The sequence below is a fragment of the Saccopteryx bilineata genome, chromosome 3, assembly GCF_036850765.1.
Source record: "Saccopteryx bilineata isolate mSacBil1 chromosome 3, mSacBil1_pri_phased_curated, whole genome shotgun sequence".
NCBI lineage: Eukaryota > Metazoa > Chordata > Mammalia > Chiroptera > Emballonuridae > Saccopteryx > Saccopteryx bilineata.
The window spans coordinates 60460484-60476744 of record NC_089492.1 but is presented as its reverse complement, the minus strand read 5'-3'; the positions used below and the strand labels follow the sequence as shown (position 1 = coordinate 60476744).

Genomic DNA, 16261 nt, shown 5'->3' with positions numbered 1-16261 from the left:
AAACAGATTCACATACAACTGGTTCAGCCTGGAATGTCCACTCTTCACCACTTTGTAACAAGGCTGCAGAAAAGAATGGTAATGAGTGGGAATGTATATTTCTGTTTTATGTATACATTTACATAAAACAAAAATATATGAATATATTTGTCTAGTCATTGACATATGTCATGCTCTTACTATGCAGACTAAACAACAATAGAATGGTCAGGTACACTGAGATTAGGGATGTTCAGGAAGGACTTATTGAATGAGGTGAACTTGAACTCAGTCTTGAATAATGGATGTGCTTGCCAGGCAGATGTGATGTGGTGCAGAGAGACTGATGAGGCCTGCCAAGTGGAGGAGCGGTTGGGCAGAAGCATGAAGATATGAAGCAGCATCATGCAGCCACCATAACAGCATGTATGAAGACACTGACGTTGTGGGAATGGTTCTCGAGCTGTTTGCTTCATTTCTTTTCTTTGGGCTGGAAAACATACCTTCTGCTTCCTATGCTTAGCATTTAAAGGTAGGGCAGAGGTTTCCTTCAACACGTGTCAAATTTATTTACCAAAAATCTCAGGGAGGGACAAATTACTCTAGACAAACATTTATTAAGTGAATAAATTTATGGTTGCGTTCAAGTATAGAAATTACCAGGTTAAATAAGAATAAAGGGAAAATGAGGAATTTTAAAGCTCTTCTAGATTTGGTTTGAAGACAGCTAAAGGGGCATTTTCTATTTATGCTAAATGTTTTTGTGGTTCCTGATTATAAGAATTTCTTGTAAATGTACTCACAGTTTAATTCTATCTGCTAGGATACTTATTTGAAACAGGATCGTGAATTACTGTAAATGAATTAAATAAGTCCACTCCTGCATTAAATGTAGTTTGTGCATAACACAAAGTAAAATTATTAATAACATCTTTTTTTTTCCTTTGGCAATTATATTCTTTTATATGCCTGGAGCTCAGGCTGAACTAATTTGTACTGAATATATTGAGACATAAAACTTATCGTAACCAGTACTGTATTTGAATTTGTGAATTCTGAAATATGAATGGTGGTGGGGAAACACTTTAATATCATATACAAAGTGGGGCAAAAGTAGGCTTACAGTTGTATCTACTTTATAATAAATAAGTATAATACAAGAATAAATTGTTTTGTGTACTCATAACTGTAAACCTACTTTTACCCCACCCTGTGTACATAAGCCTGTTGACAAATAGATTCAAATATAAAAATAAGAAAAAATGGCTTCTCTGTGTTTGCTCTAATTCCAGCTTGAGTCTGAAAGCATTATTGATGTAGTAATTGATTTTATCATATCCCAAAATAACAAAGACTTTTCAAAAAATTCTATTAACCTGAAAAAAAAGTGAATTACTTTCTGCTGTCTTATTAGCAATCAATGGTAATAAAGACTGTGAAAGTGCCTTAGAGAATCCCTAATTATCTTTCTGAGATCCTCTGAGAACAAATGAAAGAGAAGCTTATAAAAAAGGAAAGTTAATTAACTTGTCCCAAGGACTATACTCATCCAATTAATGTATAAATAAAATGTTGCTAACTCACCATAGTTTGTTCGATATATGATAGATAATTTATGCAAGAGAAAGAAATAAGCAATGTAAAACATTTCAAAACCAGTAACATTACATTACCTGGTCCTCTAGTTTGATAATTTCTCTGTTTTCCCATTAAATTATTTCTCTTTAGAAGATAACCAGATGGCTGACAATAACCTACAGCCGTACACAGAGAAGGTCGCTGACTTTGCAAAGATGTTCAGAGAAAACAGGATCATTTGATAGTTATTTGTAGGTCTGAAATCATAACCAACTACTGGACATGTACCCCTCTAAATGTTCTATATAACATTCCAGCTCTTACCTTCCAGGTAGAAGAAAAATTCAGCCAATTAAAAAAAATTATTTTGACATCCTTAAAAAAATTAGGAGAATATATATATTTTAATTACTCATTTCTATAAAATTTTAGGGAATGGTTATGTAAAAAGAAAAGGTTGTCACCCAAAATACCACCTGTGACACTGAATTAATGGGCGTCTGCCTCAGAGTAAACTGGGAAGACACGGTACATTAGCATGCCTTTATTTTGTCTGAAAATACATTATATCTTGTAATGTTATCTTTGATTTTTCCATAGAGAATCACTTATCTGAAGTATATCACACTTGAAAAATTACCTGCTTGTTTTAACCCACATGATTTGAATGTTTTTTATATCATCATCAAAGATTAGATGATGTGTCAATGCAAACATGCAACAATGACTCTAAGAAATAGACTATTACGGTCCTTGACATTGCTCTCTAGCAGACTTCAATGCATTCTAGACTTCCTTGGCATTCTTATCTCCTTGATGTTTTTGCATTTGATCAGGGGTTGGCACTAACCACTACTCTATGTCTTAAGTTTCATTTAATGACTTGATACACATTCATGTTGAGCTGGAGAATTAAGTCTCTCACTCAGAGACATGCAAGAGTCCACTTGCTACACCTTCCAGCACTGGTACAGACCCAAGTGGAAAACTACTTAATTTGGCCTGGCTGGTTGGCTCAGTGGTAGAGCATTGACCAGAATGTGGAAGTCCTGGGATTGATTCTTAGTCAAGGCACACAGAAAAAGCAACCATCTGCTTCTCTTCTCCTCCCCCTACCCCTTCTGTTCTCTCTCTCTCTCTCTCTCTCTCTCTCTCTCTCTCCTCCCACGGCCATGGCTTGATTGATTTGAGCATTGGCCCTGGGTGCTAAGGATGGCTCCATGGAGCCTCTGCCTCAGGCACTAAAAATAGCTGGGTTACCAGCATGGCCACAGATGGGGAGAGCATCAGTCCCAGATTAAGGTTGCCAGGTGTATCATGGTTGGAACACATGCAGGAGTCTAGTTCTCCTCCACTCACTTAAATTTAGAAAGAAGAAAAAAAGAAAACTATTTAAATTATAATTTCATAGAATCTTTTATATTTACAAGAGTTTACAAATATTGTTGTCTTGATTGTTACATCTAGCCAGAAGGCAAAAGGGCTCAGGAGACTGCTTTTCTGATTGCAACAATAAGAATCAGCCAGAAAAGTTGTAAAATCACAGTAAGCCATTTTGAAGTAACAGTATCAAATTTTGCCTCCTGGTACAAACAACTAGAAAAACAATTGGGCACAATGGATGAAACAGTTGGTTTTATGCATTAGACCACAGGCACTTCAGAGCTATGATCCTTGAGAATATTAAAATAAACAAAAAACTTGCAAGTCACCTGAGGTTTTTCATGGAGGCACTTTCAGAATCAGAGTGTAAGAACAGACTCTGGGGATATTGCTGAATTGAAGAGATAGAAGTTGCATTTTGATGAGGCCCTAGGCAGCAGAAATGCTAAGGACAGAGTGTTGGAGAGGAAGGAGCTATGCAGAAAAAGATCTCCAGCAATCTTCATAGACAGCTACTTGAGTGTGTTGCTGAATGTTCATTTGCAGCATAAATACTTTGAAGCCAGGTAGAGACATGCTCTTCCTTGTGAGATAAATAAGTCCCAGAGATCACCCAGTAAATTGTGATTATTCCAGTTACAACAGGGGTCGGGAATCTTTTTGGCTGAGAGAGCCATGAACGCCACATATTTTAAAATGTAATTCTGTGAGAGCCATACAATGACCTGTGTATGTTAAGCATTATCCAATAAAAATTTGGTGTTGTCCCGGAGGACAGCTGTGATTGGCTCCAGCCACCGGCAACCATGAACACGAGTGGTAGGAAATGAATGGATTGTAATACATGAGAATGTTTTATATTTTTAACGTTATTATTTTTTTTATTAAAGATTTGTCTGCGAGCCAGATGCAGCCATCAAAAGAGCCACATCTGGCTAGCAAGCCATAGGTTCCCAACCCCTGAGTTACAACCTGCCATAGTAGAGGTGCCTCACTGAACAATCAGGGAGTCAGGAGAAAATCAGGAGAACAGTGTCTCAGCAATAAGGTTCATCCTATACTTACAGTAAACCTAGTGTAGACACACCTGAAAAAAACTTTCAAAGGAAGCCACAAAGGATCAAACTGCTCCACAAATAACTTGACTAGTAAAACAAACTTTAACATTTCTAAAGAAAGACAAAATACTCCAGAAAAAAATAAAATGAGAAAAACATCCAGCATTAAATAAAAATTTACTAGAATTCAAAAGAGCAGAAAACTCTTCCTCAAAATCATAAGAAAAAAATACTAGAGGAACAATAAATATGACAGAAACGATAGAATAAGTAGGACTAGAGTTTAACAGTTACAAATATAATTAAGAGTTTTAAAATAAAGTAAATCTAAAGGCAAGATAAATAGAATTTATAAAAATAAACCAAATTATATTTTCTAAACAAGAAAAATAAAATATGCTAATTAAAAAATCCTTCATAAGTTTAAGATGTTATTAGATATTCATAAAAATATTCAGTAAACTTAATGGCATACCATAAAGTCAATAGATAAGTAGATAAGTACAGAGAGAAGAACAACTAAACAAGTACTTTAAAAACTAAACAAGTACTCAACAACTTGTGGGAAAATATAAAGCAATCTAATATGTTTAATTAGAGTCTCCAAGAGAGAGGAAAGCCAAATATATTGGAGAATTAATATTGCTCTACTTGTTATTAGAGACAGGAATTTTTTGTTTATTCTTTGGGATTTTATACAAAATAACTATGTCATTGTGGATAGATATAGCTTTATTTCTTTTTTCTCCAATTAAATACTTTTCTTGTCTTATTTAAGTAGCTTATACTTCCAGGACAATGTTGAACAGGAGAGAGAATATCATTCTTTTGTCCATGATCACAAATAGAAATGTTCAATTCCCACCTTTAAGTATAATGTAAACTGTAGGTAGTTTTTAGATACTCTTGATCAAATTGAGGAAATTTCCCTCTAATTCTTGTTTCCTGAGACCTTCTATTATGAAAGGGTATTAATTTTTGTCATATTCTTTTACCATATCAAGTGATACAATCATATGATATTTCTTTTGAGCATGTTAATAAATGGATTACATAGATTAGTTTTCAAATGTTGAGCCAGCCTTACAGAACTAGAATAAATTCCAATTGCTTATAATATATATTTTCATACATTGTTGGAATCAATTTGGTAATGTTTTGTTGAAGAGTTTTATATCTATATTCATAAGAGATATTGGACTGATGTTTATCTTTTTTGTTATGTCTTTATATGAATTAATATTAAAGTAATATGGATAAAATGAATTAGGAAGTATTGACTTTGCTTCTATTATCTGAATGACACTGTGGATAATTTTTATCAATTCTTTTTTAGATATTTGGTAGAATTCACTAGTAAAACCATCTGGGCTTGGTGTTTTCTATTTCTTTTCTTTTTGAGGAGGTTTTAAATTACTGTTTCAGTTACTTTAACAAATATAAATCTATTCCGATTACCTATTTATCCTTGTGTAAGTTTTAGAAGTTTGTTTTCAATCAATTGGTTTATTTCATCTACATTGTTAAATTTGTAGGCATAGAGTTTGTTATATTATTCCTTTATTATTCTTTCAATGTCCATGGGAGAGTAGCAACCAACTCACATACGTGTTGGTATTAGTTATTTGTGTATTCTCTCTTTTTCCTTGGTAACCTAGCTAGATACTTTTCCTCCCCAAAGAACCAGCTTTTGGATTCATTAATTTTGTTTTTTTATTGTTTTTTTATTTTTATTTTTATTAATTTCTTGTCTAATTTTTATATTTATTTTATTCTACTTTCTTTACATATAAATTACTTTTTCCTCCAGTTTTCTACTGTAAAGTATAAAGTATTGGTTTGACATCTTTTTTTCTGATATATTTATTCAATGTTAGAAAAAATGATATAAATTTCTCTTAGAGCACTATTTTTGAGTCATCAAAAATTTTGACAAGCTGTATTTTCATGATATTTAGCTCAAAATAGTTTTAAGTTACTTTTCAGACTTCTTTGACCCACATATTTTAGGTACATTACTTAATATCCCAATATTTGAGGCTATTGCAGCTATTTTTTTATTATTAATTTTTAGTTTAATTCTGTGTGGGTGTGGTCTGAAACACATTTTGTATTATTTCTATTGTTTAAATGTTTTACTTTTTTGGTTAAGAATGAGTTTTATCTTGATAAATGTTTCGTGTAAGCTTGAGAAAATTATTTACTCTGCTGTTTTTTGATGCAGTTGTATATTAATGTCAAGTCGATCCAGCTGATTGATAGTGTTTTTCAGGTTAATTATATCATAAATGTTTTCTATTGTATTGATCAATACTGATATGTATTAAAATCTTTAATTAAAATAATAGCATTATATATTTTTTCTTGAAGTTCTATCAATTGTTGCTTCATATATTTTGCCAGTCTGTTGTTGGGTGGCATATACATTTCAGATTGTTTTCTGCTTCTTGTATAAAGACACTGAAGTATTCTAAGACCTTCACATGTAAGAGCAGAAATCAATAGTCTATTTTACTTCAATTTTTAACAATCCTTTTTTCCCAAGAATCTTATTCAGGAAATATCTCTTGTGATCTCAAAAAGGATAATATTAATATTTATATCAAATTACAGTTCTATGAGCATCCTTTCCAAGTGTATAAGCCCAGAAATTATTTGAAATTCTCTGAGCTCCTAGATTGATGTGTCAAAATCACCTCAAAACACCTACAGGGTCGGGTAAACATAGGTTTACAATTGTTCATATAGAAAATAATACAATAAGAGTCAGGTTTGGATTCAGAAATGGCAACCTCCATATTTTATAGCTGACTGTTGGCCACTGTTACCCTTAGAAGCCATCCACCTCAATTGGTACTGCTGGTTCTGGGAAGTTCTGGATGGTTTAACAACCCTGGAAACCAAGTACAACAGCAACAGCAAAGGAATCTCTCACTACATAAATGCATGAATATGGGATTGTTGCAGGAAACTGGAGTCACCATTTCCAAAAGACACATGGCTAAGTCACCAGCCAAAGCTTATGCCACTGCCAAAAATTTAGGTTCCAAAGATGTGATAAAGACACAGGTTTTAGCTGGTGTACCATTTGACAGTGAACTCAAAGGAAGAGTGAAGTTAGTTATCTATCCAGATGAAGCAAAAGTTGTTTTCTTGCAAATGATTGGGGAAATCTACCTACTAAGCAAATGGGAGAAAAGGACAGAATTTGCAACCAAGTATTGGTTTGTAGATGGACCAAGATGGCAGCGGAGTAGGCAGATGCACAGACTCCCAGCTCACACCACCAAACTAGATTACAAATTAATTTAGGAACAATCAGAGTGAAAAACCAACTCCAGACTACAAAAACAGGTCTCAAAAATCAAGGAGCAAAGAAGAAGCCACACTGAGCCTGGTAGGGAGCGCTGAGGCATGGTGGGTCTCCCCTGCTTCCAGGAATGAAGTGGGGGGAGTGAGGCTGGGCTCTCATTCCAAGGAGAAGAGCAGAAAATGTTGCTCCAAGACACTTGCCTGGGGACCTGGGAATGAAGTATGCTGAGAGGGCTGACTTGTTTTCCAAAAGATAAGTGGGGAGAGACAGACAGACAGTGGTGGGCAGAGGAATGCATGGATGATCTGAGAAGCTGACTCATCCAGTCTGGAGGTGGTTATAGCTGGGGGAGGGGTTGATCCTTCCACACAGCAAAAGCCTAAAGTGATTCCAGGTGACCCATCTCAAGAAATCTCTCCAGCTCCAATTGGCGCAACAAGACACAGCTGAAAACAGGAAGGGGGAGAAGGGGCAGTAACTCAGGTCTCCATGGAGATTTGAGATACACATCCCCCTACTGAAGTGGAGAAAACACCCCGCCCCCAGAAAGTAGCTGGCAAATTAGGCCTTCAGAGTCTCAGGTTACACCCACCACATTCCTGAATACAGTTTCAAATAAGCCCCCTGCTGAGATCAGTAAACAAGACTACAACCCAGGTAAGAAAACTGAGACGGAAACAAAGAAATCAAGACTTTAAAGTGGCTGTCCTAGAAAAGCCAAATCAACAGTGGATTACAAAGAACAGCTGATGCCAACCCAATTAGACCTAGAAATAACACAACTGAAAATTGGAGGCAGACAATACCAACCCTAGACTCAACCAGCTCTACAAACAACACACTTAAACACACAGACATAATGGAAAGACAGAGAAGTGCAATCCTAATTAATCAGCAAGAGAAACCTCCAGAAAATGAATGAATGATACGGAAATAACCAAACTACCAGATGCAGAGTTTAAAATAAGGATTATTAAAATGCTGAAAGATCTTAGAACAACAATGGATGGACACAATGAGCACATAAATAAAGAGATTACAAACATCAAAAAGGACATTGAAATAATAAAGAAGAACCAGTTGGAAATGACAAATACAATATCAGAAATGAAGACTACACTAGAAGCAAATAATAGCAGGCTGGATGAAGCAGAGGATTGAATCAGCGATTTAGAAGAAAAAATAAACAAAAACACAGAAGCAGAGCAGCAAAAAAAAAAAAAAGAGGCTGAAAAAATCTGAGGAAACTCTTAAGAGAGCTCTGTGACAACCTAAAGAGAAACAACATCAGCATCATAGGGGTTCCTGAAGAAGAAGAGAAAGAACAAGGAATAGAGACACAGTTCAATAAAATCAGTTGAAAACTTCCCTAAATTGATACAGAAAAAAGTCACACAAGTTCAAGAAGCACAGAGAACTCCATTAAAAAGAAACCCCCAAAAAGCTACACCAAGACACATCATAATTAAAATACCAAAGCTAAGAGACAAAGAGAAAACATTAAAAACTGCTAGAGAATAAAAGGTTATCACCTACAAAGGAGCTCCCATAAGGATGATATCTGAATTCTCAGAAGAAACACTTGAGGCCAGAAGGGAATGGCAAGAAATACTCAAAGTAATGAAGAACAAGAGCCTACAACCAAGACTTCTTTTTTTTTTTTTTTTTTTTTATATTTTTCTGAAGCTGGAAATGGGGAGGCAGTCAGACAGACTCCCGTATGCGCCTGACTGGGATCCACCTGGCACGCCCACCAGGGGCGATGCTCTGCTCATCCGGGGCATTGCTCCATCGCGATCAGAGCCATTCTAGCGCCTGGGGCAGAGGCCAAGGAGCCATCCCCAGTGCCCGGGCCATCTTTTGTTCCAATGGAGCCTTGGCTGCAGGAGGGGAAGAGAGAGACAGAGAGGAAGGAGAGGGGGAGGGGTGTGGAAGCAGATGGGCGCCTCTCCAGTGTGCCCTGGCTGGGAATCAAACCTGGGATTTTTGCACGCCAGGCTGACACTCTACCACTGAGCCAACCGGCCAGGGCCAAGACTTCTTTATCCAGCAAGGCTATCATTTAAAATTGAAGGAGAAATAAAAAGCTTCCCAGACAAAAAAAATCTTAAGGAATTCATTACAATCAAACCAATGCTACAAGAAATGTTAAGGGGCCTGTTGTAAACAGACCAAAAAGGGAAAAGAATATAGTAAAAGAGAAATAAAGCTTTAAACAATAAAATGGCAATAAACAATTACATATTAATAATAACCTTAAATGTAAATGGAGTAAATGATCCAATCAAAAGACACAGGCTAGCTGCATGGATAAGAAAACAGAACACATACATATGTTGTCTACAAGAGACACACCTCAAAACAAAAGATAAACATAGATGGAAAGTAAAAGGATGGAAAAAATATTTCATGCAAATGGAAATGAATAAAAAACTGGGGTAGCAATACTTATATCAGACAAAATGGACTTTAAAACAAAGGCTATAGTAAGAGATAAAGAAGGTCACTACATAATGATAAAGGAAGCAATACAACAGGAAGATATAACCATTATAAATATTTACACACCTACTATAGGAGCACCTAAATATATAAAGCAGATTTTGATGGATATAAAGGGTGAGATCAACAGTAATACTATAATAGTAGGGGATTTTAATACCCCAATGACATCACTAGATAGATCCTCAAGAAAGAAAATTAACAAAGAAACAGCAGACTTAAAGATTACATTAGATCAACTGGATTTAATAGATATCTTCAGAATCTTTCACCCTAAAGCAACATAATATACATTCTTTTCAAGAGCTCATGGTACATTCTTCAGGATAGACCACATGTTAGGGCACAAAAGCGGTCTCAACAAATTTAAGAAGATTGAAGTCAGATCAAGCACTTTCTCTGATCACAATGGCATGAAACTAGAAATCAACTACAACAGAAAAACTGAAAAATTCTCAAACATATAAAAACTAAATAACATGTTATTAAATAATGAATGGATTAACAATGAGATCAAAGAAGAAATTTTTAAAATTCCTAAAAATGAATGATAATGAGCATACAACAACTCAAAATTTATGGGACACAGCAAAAGCAGTACTGAGAGGGAAGTTCATAGCACTACAGGCATATTTTAAGAAGCTAGAAAAAGCTCAAATAAACAACTTAACCCTGCATCTAAAAGAACTAGATAAAGAACAGCAAGTAAAGAGGTAGTAGAAGGAAAGAAATAATAAAGATCAGAACGGAAATAAATGACATAGAGGCTAAAGAAACAATATAGAGGATCAATGAAACCAAGACCTGGTTCTTTGAAAGGGTAAACAAGATCGATGAACCCTTAACTAGACTCACCAAGAAAAAAAGAGAGAGGACTCAAATAAATAAAATTAGAAATGAGAGTGGAGAATAACAACCAACACAACAGAAATACAAAATATTGTAAAAATACTATGAAGAACTGTATGCCAAAAAGTAAGACAATCTAGGTGAAATGGACAAATTCCTTGAAACATATAATCTTCCAAAAATCAATAGAGAATAATCAGAAAACCTAAACAGATTGATTGCAACAAATGAGATCGAAACAGTTATCAAAAAGCTCCCAACAAAACAAAGACCTGGGCCAGATGGCTTCACAGGAAATTCTACCACATATTCAAAGAAGAACTAACTCCTACCCTTCTCAAGCTATTTCAAAAAATTTAAGAGGAAGGAAGATTTCCAAGCTCTTTTTATGAGGCAAGCATAATTCTGATTCCAAAACCAGGCAAAGGCAACACAAAGAGAGAAATTATTAGGCCAATATCCCAGATGAACTTAGATACTGAAATCCTCAACAAAATATTAGCAAATCGGATCCAGCAATACATGAAAAAAATCATACATCATAATCAAGTGGAATTCATTCTGGGGAGGCAAGGATGGTACAATATTTATAAATCAATCAATGTGATTCATCACATAAACAAAAGGAAGGAGAAAAACCACACGATAATTTCAATAGATGCAGAAAAAGCATTTGATAAAATCCAGCACCCATTTATGATCAAAACTCTCAGCAAAGTGGGAATATAGGAAACATACCTCAACATGATAAAGGCCATCTATGACCAACCCACTGCCAACATCATAATCAATGGACAAATATTAAAAGCAATCCCCTTAAGATCTGAAACAAGTCAGGGGTGCCCCCTTTCACCACTCTTATTCAACATAGTACTGGAAGTCCTAGCTACAGCAATCAGACAAGAAGAAGAAGTACAAGGTATCCAAATTGGAAAAGAAGAAGTAAAATTATCATTATTTACAGATTATATGATACTGTATATAGAAAACCCTAAAGTCTCAGTCAAAAAACTACTGGACCTGATAAATGAATTCAGCAAAGTGGCAGGGTATAAAATTAAAACACAGAAATCAAAGGCATTTTTATACACCAACAATGAACTGTCAGAAAGAGAAATTAAGGAAACAATCCCCTTCACTACTGCAACAACAAAAAATAAAATACCTAGGAGTAAATTTAACCAAGGAGATTAGACTTGTACTCGGAAAATTATAAAACATTAATGAAAGAAATCAAGGAAGATACAAACAAGTGGAAGCATATACCGTGTTCATGGTTAGGAATAATAAACATCATTAAAATGTCTATATTACTCAAAGGAACCTATAAATTCAATGCAATACGAATTAAATACCATGACATACTTCAAAGATATAGAACACATATTCTAATAATTTATATGGAACCAAAAAAGAACACGAATAGCCTCCCTCAGCAATCTTGAAAAAGAAGAATAAAGTGGGAGGTATCACACTTCCTGATATCAAGTTATACTACAAGGCCATTGTACTTAAAACAGCTCAGTACTGGCATAAAAACAGGCGTATATATCAATGGAACAGAACAGAGAACCCAGAAATAAACCCACACCTTTATGAACAATTGATATTTGACAAAGGAGGTTTGAGCATACAATGGAGTAAAGACAGTTTCCTTAACAAATGGTGTTGAGAAAATTAGACAGCTACCTGCAAAAAAAATGAAACTAGACCACCAATTTACACCATTCACAAAAATAAACTTAAAATGGATAAAAGACTTAAATGTAAGTCGTGAAACTATTAGCATCTTAGAAGAAAAACATAGGCAGTAAGCTCACCAACATCCTTCGCAGCAATATATTTGCTGATTTATCTCCACGGGCAAGTGAAATAAAAGACAGGATAAACAAATGGCACTATATCAAACTAAAAAGCTTTTGTACAGCTAAAGACAATATGAACAGAGTAAAAAGACAAACAATACATCCGATAAGGGGCTAATAACCAAAATTTATAAAGAACTTGTAATACTCAACACCAGGAAGACAATCAATCCAATAAAGAAAATGGGCAAAAGAAATGAATAGACATTTCTCCGAAGAGGACATATAGATGGCCAATAGACAGATGAAAAAATGTTCAACATCACTAATCATCAGAGAAATGCAAATTAAAACCACAGTGAGATACCACCTTACACCAGCCAGAATGGCACTCATTAACAAAACAACACAGGATAGGTGCTGGCGAGGATGTGGAGAATGGGAACCCTCCTGCACTGCTGGTGGGAATGTAGACTGGTGCAGCCACTGTGGAAAACAGTATGGAGATTCCTCAAAAAATTAAAAATTGATCTGCCCTTTGACCCAGCCATCCCACTTTAGGAATATACATCCCTGATATTTCTAAGGTTCCCTTACCTTACAATGCTATAGAAGCATGGAGTCTTGGGGAAGTGAAAGAAGACTGACATGGCTGGGCTATAACAATCAAGCCATTGTATTGCCCAAATTAGACTGGAGAGAGAACACCATATCACCGACTGAAAAAAAGAAATGCAACCCATGTTTATGGCAGTATTGTTCACAGTAGCGAAGATCTGGAAACAGCCCAAGTGTCCGTCAGTGGATGAGTGGATTAAAAAGCAGTGGTACATATATACAATGGAATACTATGGGACCATGAAAAAGAAGGAAATATTACCTTTGCAGCAACACGGATGGACCTGGAAACTATTATGTTAAGTGAAATAAGCCAGGCAGAGAAAGAAAAATATCATATGACCTCACTCATTTGAAGAACCCAAGGAACAATGAGAACTGAGGAACAGAATGGAGACAGAGGATGAATCAAAGGGAACAGAGGAAAAGAGGACAGAGGGAAAGGGGATGATAGATGGGATAAACCTGAAGGGAAGGGAGGAGGGAGCTGTAGGGAGGGAGGTAAGGGAGATGTTGAGGGGAGTAGGGGGAGGGGGATGCTTTGGGACAACCCTAGAATCTATGTAAACACAATTAATTAATTAAATAAATATTTGACATACCTTATGGGATTAATAGAGTGTTCAAAAAAAAGTATTGTTTCATAAATGAAGATATCCTAGGAGGGAATATTACTTTGCAATAACAATGGTAAGGTCATTTTAAGGTCCTGCATTAATAGAAGTTCTCAGGGTGTTGTCAACATTGAAGATGTTGCTGCAGAGACTCCTGAAACCATTGTTAAAGAACCTATTGATATTGTAGAAGACATCAAAAAAGAACAGGCTGCAAGGCCTGCAGAGAAGGTGGGATTCCCACCTAATGTGGATTCTGCAGCAAAAAAACATGATCAAACTTTATAACATTTTTCTGAGATATGATACAACCATTGTAGAAATAAATTCAGTGGTAGAGGAGTCAGATGGAGCTGTGCTGTGAGTGGATGCAAAGGTCACTTTTGATTCTAATTCAGCTTATAACCAGAAGAAAATCTTTGATCTCCAGGACTGGACCCAGGAAGATGGAAGGGACAAAGATGCATCTAAAGCAGATATCAGCTACATTGGCTTAGACAGGAATATAGGTTGTCTAGTAAATGGTGTTAGTTTGGCTATGGCCACGATGGATATAATAAAACTTCACAGAAGGATTTTTGCCTACTTTTTGATGTTGCTGGTGGTGACACAATTCATCAAGTAACAGAAACATTTAAGCTTATTACTGCAGAAAAAATGGTACTGACTATTCTAGTCAACATTTTTGGAGGAATTATGTGGTGTGATGTTATTGCACAGGGTATAGTCATGGTAGTAGAGGATTTGGAAATTAAAATATATACTAGTTAATGATGCTAAAACATTCATAATGGATGGTGACCTTAAAATTCTTGTTTGTGATGACTTGAAAGAAGCCACTAACATGGTTGTAAAGCTCTCTGAAATAGTGAACACTGCCCAATAAGCTCAGGTGGATGTGAAATTTTAGTTACCAATCTGATCTGAGGGTCCAGTGGATGGCTGAAGGTTTTAAACATGCTATAATTGTTTAAAAAATGCTGTGTTCTATATTATTATTTTTTATTTTCTCTTTAGTGTGTTAAGATTATAATTTCCATCTAGGCATAAAACTTTTAAAAGCATTTGGTCTGCATTTAATTCTACTGTTGAATACAGGCTGTTTGTATAAAGAATGTGTAATGCAGCTATCTAGTGTCTTTTGTTACAATCTTCCTTTCCAGTGCTACAGAATGTCATTTGCGATATGCTGGTTTATTATTATTGGATACAACATTCTTCATCAATATGAATCCTATGAATAAAATAAATATGAAATAAAGCTTTATTATTTAGAATTAGAAATGTTGTATCTAATAACTAGCTTCATTAGTAGTGCAATGTATTAGAACAATGTTTAATATAAGAAGTGTTTATGTTCTACACCAAATACTTAACTAAATATATCCATCACTTTCTATAATCAAAGCTTTCAAACACTCCTCAGAATATTCTTTTAAATATTTCAGTGGTATAACTTATTTGAACATTGTTTAATCATTGCAAAACACTGGTAACCACATGTCTTCATGAGCCTGTGGTACTGAGAAGAACCTGTAGGTTTGTAACAAATCAATTTATATTTACTAAGAACTTGGTATACAAAATGAAAATTTTCAATTTAAGTTAATAAAAACCTCCCAATGGGTAAAAAGAAAATAATACTGTAATTAATAAATAATAACACAAGAATAAAGTGTTTTGTGTTCTTACAACTATATACTTATGTCTGTCCACCATGTATGCCCTCCCTCTCCTCTGTGCCTCACACTAAGTTGCTACAAAGCCAGTGTTAGAAATCCCTCTGCTTCCTTGGATGACCATGGCCATTGTGAGAAGAGCAATGTCTTCTCTCAAAGTGTTCTTCCCTGATATTTCTAAGGTTCTCTCACCTTACAGTGCTATAGAAGCATGGAGTCTTGGGGAAGTGAAAGAAGACTGACATGGCTGGGCTGTAACAATCAAGCCATTGTGTTGCCCAAATTAGACTGGAGAGAGACACAATCTTGTAGACCATGTTACAGAATCTCATTAAGGGGCTCAGTAAATGTTTTAAGTTTAAGATATCTTCTAATGTGCATATGGGTCAAACTCATCTAGCTGGCAAAAGATATATAGGTTTTTATTCAAGACCTACTATTTCTAAAATGTAATCTCTTTCCACAGGGAAGATTCATACACATACAATGTATGATTCATAAACATAGTAATAACAGAGGTGGTGCATTTTGAAAGATTATTTGGATCATGAACATGCAGCTCCAATTTCCCCATTAATACTATTTTTACTCCAATTCAGTTCTCTTCTTCAGTTCATGGAAAGACCCAACTTAACAGTGCTTGTACATAAAATAAAAAGTCCAAATGAAAACACAAGTACCACTGCATGGCTAGCAAACATTTCTCTCAAACATCTTTGCATCTGCATTCATCTTGAGGGAAAATATTCCAAAGATATAAAAGATTATATCTTTCTTGTATTACAGAAACCATGTCAGATTTAGCAGTCTCCACACTCTGTCAGTATAACTCAGACATTTACCCTTGTTTTTACCCACATTGAGTCAAATGTTGAATGCTCCT

General features: G+C 35.2%; 1 pseudogene; it reads left to right on the top strand.

The window, feature by feature from the left end:
* The first annotated feature begins 6782 nt into the window (after positions 1-6782).
* On the top strand, positions 6783-14621 carry LOC136328528 (succinate--CoA ligase [ADP-forming] subunit beta, mitochondrial-like; annotated as a pseudogene).
* Positions 14622-16261: the final 1640 nt, after the last annotated feature.